Consider the following 9,418-nt stretch of genomic DNA (forward strand, 5'->3'; position numbering starts at 1 on the left):
TACCACCACTATCAGAGGAAAAGACATAACTGGGGTGTTCTGGCTAACACACTTCACCTTGTGTTAGGATCACAGTCACACACAGTCATACACACACACCAGTGGAGGCTGTTGAGGGGAGGACGCCTCACATTAATGGCTGGAATGGAGTCAATGGAATGGTACACGTGGTTTCCATGTGGTTGATGCCATTCCATTGACTCCATTCCAGCCATTACTATGAGCCGTCCTCCCCTCAGCAGCCTCCACTGCCACACACACGCATCAAATCAAACTTTATTTGTCACATGCGCCGAATACAACAGGTGTAGACCTTACCGTGAAAAGATTACTTAAGCCCTTAACCAACAGTGCAGTTCAAGAAAGAGTTAAGAAAATTAAGATATATTATTTTTGACTAAGTAACACAATAAAATAACAGTAACGAGGCTATATACAGGGGGTACCAGTACCGAGTCAATGTGCGGGGTTACAGGTTAGTCGAGGTTATTTGTACATGTAGGTAGGGGTGAAGTGTCTATGCATAGATAATAAACAGCGAGTAGCAGTAGCGAAAAAAACAAATGGGATGGGGCGGGTCAATGTAAATAATGATTTGATTAGCAGTCTTATGGCTTGGCGGTAGAAGCTGTTAAGGAGCCTTGGCGCTCCGACACTGCTTGCCGTGCAGTAGCTGAGAAAACAGTCTATGACAATTTTATGGGCTTTCCTCTGACACCGCCTATTTTAAGTCCTGGATTGCAGGAGGCTTGGCCCCAGTGATGTACTGAGCTGTACACATTACCCTCTGTAGCGCATTATGGTCAGATGCCGAGCAGTTGCCATACCAGGCTTTGATGCAATCGGTCAGGATGCTCTCAATGGTGCAACTGTAGAACTTTCTGAGGATCTTTTCCCCCTCAGTCTCCTGAGGGGGAAAAGGTGTTGTCGTGCCCTCTTCACGACTGTCTTGGTGTGTTTGGACCATGATAGTTTGTTGGTGACGTGGACACCATGGAACTTGAAGCTCTCAACCTGCTCCACTACAGGCCCATCAATGTTAATGGGGGCCTGATCGGCCCGCCTTTTCCTGTAGTCCACGATCAGCTCCTTTGTCTTGCTCACATTGAGGGAGAGGTTGGTGTCCTGGCACCACACTTCCAGGTCTCTGACCTTCTCCCTATAGGCTGTCTCATCGTTGTCGGTGATCAGGCCTACCACTGTTGTGTCGTCAGCAATCTTGATGGTGTTGGAGTTCGGTTTGGCCACGCACGTAGGCAAACGGCTGAGAGGTTGAGCACAGATACAAGGTGTGTGTGTGTGTGTGTGTGTGTGTGTGTGTGTGTGTGTGTGTGTGTGTGTGTGTGTGTGTGTGTAGAAGCACAGAGAGAAACACAAGGGTAACCTACAGGCTAGTGCAATAATAGGAGGGAACCCTCACTGCACACACAGCAGAGGTATGTCATAGTTTTGAAACAAACTCTACATAGGACACTGAGTTATGCACCTTTAAGTGAGCCATTGAGAGCATACGTCATCACCCAACAGACGTCATCAGAGCGCACAACAGATCAGTGTGCTGTCTACACTGTTGTTTTCATGACATACTGTAGTTTTGATTAAATCGTTTTTAATCATGTCAAGAACAACAACATCTTTAACGATTGGAAGTTCTGATAGCTAAGGATTCCCTCTGATAGCTAAGGATTCCCACCCCCTTGGTGCCTTCCCCTTCCCCCCTGGGAACAAATGAAACAGAAAAGTACCAACAATTTCAATAATCAAAACTCTGAGAAACACAGGATTTCAAATAAGCTCTATCTGACTGAGCAACAAACTAACATAGAACATAACCATCAGCTCTCTCAGCAACAACTAACATAGTACATACCAAATCTTTTTCTGAGGAACAACCAACATATGATATAACCCTCAGCTCTCTTCTGAGCAACAGAACACTGGCTTATATAGCTGGAGAATGGGTCTAATGGTATACAGCTGTATCCTGACGAGGGGGCGGGGGTCAGCTCCAATTAGCAATGGGGTCGACCAATCAGCTGCTTGGGGGAATTTCAGGAAGCTATCCTGAAACACACACATACAAAACCATAACACAGAAACTGGGGAACATAACAGTTTCATGCATGTTAACATTAGAAGCCTCCTCCCTAAGTTTGTTTTATTCACTGCCTTAGCACACTCTGCCAACCTGGATGTCCTAGCTGTGTCTGAATCCTGGCTTAGGAAGGCCACCAAAAACCCTAAAATTTCCATCCCTAACTATAACATTTTCCGACACGATAGAACTGCGAAAGGGGACGGAGTTGCAATCTACTGCAGAGATAGCCTGCAGAGTTCTGTCATACTATCCAGGTCTGTGCCCAAACAATTCGAGCTTCTACTTTTAAAAATCCACCTTTCCAGAAACAAGTCTCTCACCGTTGCCGCTTGATTTAGACTACCTTCTGCCCCCAGCTGTGCCCTGGACACCATATGTGAATTGATAGCCCCCCATCTATCTTCAGAGTTCGTACTGTTAGGTGACCTAAATTGGGACATGCTTAACACCCCGGCCATCCTACAATCTAAGCTTGATGCCCTCAATCTCACACAAATCATCAAGGAACCTACCAGGTACAACCCGAAATCCATAACCATGGGCACCCTCTTAGATATTATCCTGACCAACCTGCCCTCTAAATACACCTCTGCTGTCTTCAACCAGGATCTCAGCGATCACTGCCTCATTGCCTGCATGCGTACTGGGTCCGCGGTCAAACGACAACCCTCATCACTATCAAACGCTCCCTAAAACACTTCAGAGAGCAGGTCTTTCTAATCGACCTGGCCCGGGTATCCTGGAAGGATATTGACCTCATCCCGTCAGTAGAGGATTCCTGGTTGCTCTTCAAAAGTGCTTTCCTCACCATCTTAAATAAGCATTCCCCATTCAAAAAATGGAGAACTAAGAACAGATATAGCCTGTGGTTCACCCCAGACTTGACTGCCCTTGACCAGCACAAAAACATCTTGTGGAATTCTGCATTAGCATCGAATAGCCCCCACGATATGCAACTTTTCTGGGAAGTGAGGAACCAATATACTCAGTCAGTTAGGAAAGCTAAGGCTAGCTTTTTCAAACAGAAATTAGCTTCCTGTAGCACTAATTCCAAAAGGTTTTGGGACACTGTAAAGTCCATGGAGAATAAGAGCACCTCCTCCCAGCTGCCCACTGCACTGAGGATAGGAAACACTGTCACCACCGATAAATCTACGATAATCGATCATTTCAATAAGCATTTTTCCACGGCTGGCCATGCCTTCCACCTGGCTAACCCTACCCTAGCCAACATCTCAGCACCGGCTGCAGCAGCTTGCCCAACCCCCCCCCCCCCCACCCCCCACCACCCGCTTCTCCTTCACCCAAATTCAGACCGCTGATGTTCTCAAAGAATTGCAAAATCTGGATCCCTATAATCTGGACCCTCTCTTTCTGAAATTATCTGCCGAAATTGTTACAACCCCTATTACTAGCCTATTCAACCTCTCTTCCGTGTCATCTGAGATCTCCAAAGATTGGAAAGCTGCCGCGGTCATCCCTCTCTTCAAAGGGGAGACACTCTAGACCCAAACTGTTATTGACCTATATCCATCCTGCCCTGCCTTTCTAAAATCTTTGAAAGCCAAGTTAATAAACAGATCACCGAACATTTCGAATCCCATCGTACCTTCTCCACTATGCAATCTTGTTTCCGAGCTGGTCATGGGTGCACCTCAGCCACGCTCAAGGTCCTAAACGATATCATAACCGCCATCGATAAAAGACAGTACTGGGCAGCCGTCTTCATCAACCTGGCCAAGGATTTTGACTCTGTCAATCACCGCATTCTATTCGGCAGACTCAAAAGACTGCCTCGCCTGGTTCACCAGCTACTTCTCAGATAGAGTTCAGTGTGTCAAATCGGAGGGTCTGTTGTCCGGACCTCTGGCAGTCTCTATGGGGTGCCACAGGGTTCAATTATCGGCCGACTCTTTTCTCTGTATATATCAATGATGTCGTTCTAGCTGCTGGATATTCTCTGATCCACCTCTACGCAGATGACACCATTCTGTATACATCTGGCCCTTCTTTGGACACTGTGCTAAAAAACCTCCAAACAAGCTTCAATGCCTTACAACACTCCTTCCGTGGCCTCCAACTTCTTTTAAATGCTAGTAAAACTAAGTGCATGCTCTTCAACCGATTGCTGCCCGCACCCTCCCGCCCAACTAGCATCACTACTCTGGACGGTTCTGACCTAGAATATGTGGACAACTACAAATACCTAGGTGTCTAATTAGACTGTAAGCTCTCCTTCCAGACTCACATTATGCATCTCCAATCCAAAATTAAATCTAGAATTGGCTTCCTATTTCGCAACAAAGCCTCCTTCACTCAAACATACCCTCGTAAAACTGACTATCCTACCGATCCTTGACTTCGGCGATGTCATTTACAAAATAGCCCCCAACACTCTACTATACAAACTGGATGTAGTCTATCACAGTGCCATCCGTTTTATCACTAAAACCCCATATACTACCCACCAATACGACCTGTATGCTCTCGTTGGGTGGCCCTCACTACATATCCATCGCCAAATCCACTGGCTCCAGGTCATCTATAAGTCTTTGCTATGTAAAGCCCCGCCTTATCTCAGCTCACTGGTCACCATAGCAACACCCGCCCATAGCACCCGGTCCAGCACTGGTCATCCCCAAAGCCAACACTTCCTTTGGCCGCCTTTCCTTTCAGTTCTCTGCTGCCAATGACTGGAACAAATTGCAAAAATCTCTGAAGCTGGAGTCTTATATCTCCCTCTCTAACTTTAAGCATCAGCTGTCAGAGCAGCTTACTGATCACTGCACCTGTACACAGTCAATCTGTAAATAGCACACCCGACTACCTCTTCCCCATATTATTACTTACCTTCTTGCTCTTTTGCACCCCAGTATCTCTACTTGCACATCAGCATCTGCACATCTATCACTCCAGTATTAATGCTAAATTGTAATTATTTTCGCCTCTAGGGCCTATTTATTGCCTACCTCCCTACTCTTCTACATTTGCACACACTGTACATAGATTTTCTATTTTTCTTTCTTTTGTGTTATTGACTGTATGTTTGTTTTTGTGTAACTCTGTGTTGTTGTTTTTGTCACACTGCTTTGCTTTATCTTGACCAGGTCGCAGTTGTAAATAAGAACTTGTTCTCAACTGGCCTACCTGGTTAAGTAAAGGTGAAATAAAAAATATATTAAAAAAAGAAACCACATGGAAAAAGTGGTAAGCAAGTAAGGTCCAAAAAACAGATTTTCACCAAGTCAAAATAATTTATTGTGTTAGAGGTTTCATGATGCTTGTATCTAAACCAAAGTAGATCATTTTAAGATTGATTAAATCAAATCAAATGTTATTTGTCACATACACATGGTTAGCAGATGTTAATGCAAGTGTAGCAAAATGCTTGTGCTTCTAGTTCTGACAGTGCAGTAATATCTAACAATAATATCTAACAGTAATATCTAACAAGTAATCTGACAATTCTCCAACGACTACCTAATACTCACAAATCTAAAGGGGTGAATGAGAATATGTACATGTAAGTATATGGATGAGCGATGGCGAAGGTGCAATAGATGGTATAAAATACAGTATATACATGTGATATGAGTAATGTAAGATATGTAAATATTATTAAAGTGGCATTATTTAGAGAGCATTGTATAAAGTGACTAGTGATCCATTTTAAAGTGGCCAGTGATTGGGTCTCAATGTAGCAGCCTCTCTGAGTTAGTGATTGCTGTTTAGCAGTCTGATGGCCTTGAGATAGAAGCTGTTTTTCATATAGTCCGGCGGTTATGGATGGGTTATCAACAATTGCAGGTGGGTGCAAGTGAACAAACAGCTGACCTGTGCACCACTACTCCTCCTGCCTACATGCCCAGCCCTCAGACGCTCTGACTGTTCAGTGTAAGGAAGACATCCCATATAATAACCAGCAGGGCCCAGGTGCCAGCATCGCACGCGACCAGTCCCACGCCCTTCATGGATACATCACATGACAGGGCGGATTAAAGCCTGCAGAGCAGTGGGTGTGATAGAAAGAATCCAGTGTCCAGACAGTTTATGCGTGCTGTCTATATTAATGAAGGACAAGGCAGAAGCAATCCTTGACTCAAGCTCTGCAACCTGCAATGAAATAGACCTCTGCTGCTCTCTAGTGGTGATATAATGACATGACTTTCTTCCTTTCTTTCTTTCTTTAGGAGCATACAGCAGGCCCTTCAACTCAACTCTGGACCTCGAAGCCAGTTCCACCACAGGAGGTTGGTGGGACCTAAATTGGGGAGGACGGGCTTGTGGTAATGGCTGGAGCAGAATCAGTGGAATGGTATCAAAACATCAAACACATGGTTTCCATGTGATTGATGCCATTCCATTTCCCCTGTCCCGGCCATCATTATGAGCCGTCCTCCCGTTCATCAGCTTCCTGTGAGAGTCACTGCATTTTTTCATTGTTTCCCCCTAATTAAGAACTCATTTAGACCTGGGACACCAGGTGGGTGCAATTTATTATCAGGTAGAACAGAAAATCAGCAGGCTCCGGACCTCGTAGGTTGAATACCAGAGGTGGGACCAAGTCATTGTTTTACAAGTCATAAGTAAGTCTCAAGTCTTAGCACTCAAGTCCCAAGTCAAGTCCCAAGTCAAGAGAGGCAAATCCGAGTTAAGTCTCAAGTCAAGACCGTCAAGTATCAAGTCAAGTCTCAAGTCATAAACTTTGAGTTTATAATGTGCTCTTCACCAATGTAATTCCATTTCATATTTTTAACAAGAGTAATAGTTAGTATATTACATTTACGCAAATCATGAAAACTTGTACAAATATCTATATATTTATTACTTTCCAAATAAATGTTATATTTCCATGGAAATACATAGGTAGCCATGAGACACACACACACACTCTCTCTCTCTCTGTGTGGTTACAGTAGGCTAACGTATGTCAATGGTTTTAGGAACAGCAGTAACATCAGGCAGGATTTAGGCTTCCAACTGCCTAGTCAGTTGTAGCTCAATCTTGGGTACAATGATCACGTTCCCACACTGACTGACTGTGTGGAGGCTCATTGATTTAACGTTACGTTAGCCTACATGATACACTAGTAAAGTAATAAAATATATAGCTGTCGGCTATATTAGCCCTGACTTACCGTTCTTTGTGCAGCTTCAAATGTCAAACAAAGTTGGAAATTGTTTTGCCTCCGTCTGTAATTCTCTTCCCACATGTTTTGCAAGTTGCAATCGTTTTTTTGTTGATACAGCGTTATCTTTATATCTGAAAATAATAATTTTTGGTATCATCTTTCCAAGGGCTCCATCTGAATTCACCCGCCAACGTTCCTCTGCACTGCCACGCACAACTTTTTCTCAGCTGGCACAATTTGATTGGCTGCTGTCCGATTCAAACTGTAATCTGTTAAATGAAGAGTTGATCCGCTGCACACTTTTTTTAATAGCATAATTTTTTTTTATTTGGGCTTGGGGAGGGTATCAAGTCAGGTCGAGTCATAAGGCTCAAGTCCAAGTCAAGTCACAAGTCAGTGATGTTAAAGTCAAAGTCGAGTTGCAAGTCATCATATTTGTGACTCAAGTCTGACTCGAGTCCTAATCATGTGACTCGAGTCCACACCTCTGTTGAATACCCCACGCAGGCAATTGACAACTCCTCTCTATAACACTCTGTTCTGGGCTTCTCCAGCTCATTCTACCCCATGCCGGATCTTTTGGCATCTGCTTCAAGCGCTCACCTCCAGGTGTTTTGTGGATGCCCTCTCTTCTATTTCCCTAGCGCAGAGGTATTCAACTCTTACCCCATGAGGTCCGGTGCCTACTGATTTTCTGTTATACCTGATAATTCATTGCACCCACCTGGTGTCCCAGGTCTAAATCAATCCCTGATTATAGGGGAACAGTTAAAAAACTCTGTTGAACTGTCTTCGAGGTCCAGAGTTGAGTTTGAGGTCCCTAGCTGGATCCAGGACAGAGCTTGCCTGGTGATGTTGGAGGGGGGCTTTAAGAGGGTGTGGCCGATCCATCCATCTCCATCTCCTTTGGATCTCCTCCTCCACAGAACATGACTGGTGAGCTCCTAACCACCACACCCACACCAACCACCACACCACTACCAACCACCACACCCACACCAACCACCACACCACTACCAACCACCACACCCACACCAACCACCACACCACTACCAACCACCACACCACTACCAACCACCACACCCACACCAACCGCCACACCACTACCAACCACCACCAACCACCACACCCACACCAACCACACACCACTACCAACCACCACACCACTACCAACCACCACACCCACACCAACCACCATCAACCACCACACCACCACCACTACCAACAACCACACCACTACCAACCACCACACCCACACCAACCACCACACCCACACCACTACCAACCACCACACCACTACCAACCACTACCAATTTTTTTGTCTTTTAATTTGAATAATATTGGAACACATTACAAAGTCATTATGGAAACAACCTCTGTTTACTCAAGGCTTGAAAAGTTAACTATAGAAGAGGTCATTACAGATATATTAGTTAACTTCAAATACCCTGCAGGTTTGTTCACATTCATTGACCAAAATAATTGAATGGATTTATTAATTTCTGTCTCAACACAGCACTTCTGTGTCTGAAAGCGATCAGGATCATGGAACTTTGCATGTTATTATGAGTAAAGAAAACAAAGTAAGAACTTTTGTTATTTGTTCTAGGCTGGGCAGCGGTTTGGGGAACACTTTATGAAGGTTGTTATGAATGATACTGCAAGCATTACATTTTAGTCTTTTAGCAGACGCTCTTATGCAGAGCAACTTACAGGAGCAATTATGGTTAAGTGCCTTGCTCAAGGGCACATCGGCATATTTTTCACCTAGTTGACTCGGGGATTTGAACCAGCGTTCATTCTGTTAGTGTCCCAACGCCTTCAACCGCTAGGCTACATGCCGCCTCAAACACTGACTTCTCACATAAATGCAAATATTAATTCAGGTTACAGACCATGTAACTAGGCCTAGGACCCCTAGACAAAACGAGTGCAACAATATCCGTAGGCTAGTAAATGGTTATGAATGGTTTCATAAAGGTGTTATGAATGCCGTATGTATACCCCCTTCCTAAATTGTTAACAGCATTTTGTTCAGCTTGACATTAGAGTCCCTGTTATTCTACTTTGACTTACATAAATAACCATCTTATTCATACTTTAACTTTAGGTCCATTTCTGTCTATTAAACTTGTGAGGCAAAATAACCACACACTAAAAATCATAAACAGAGAAAGAAAATGCAATG

The sequence above is a fragment of the Salmo salar genome, chromosome ssa27, assembly GCF_905237065.1.
Source record: "Salmo salar chromosome ssa27, Ssal_v3.1, whole genome shotgun sequence".
NCBI classification, from domain to species: domain Eukaryota; kingdom Metazoa; phylum Chordata; class Actinopteri; order Salmoniformes; family Salmonidae; genus Salmo; species Salmo salar.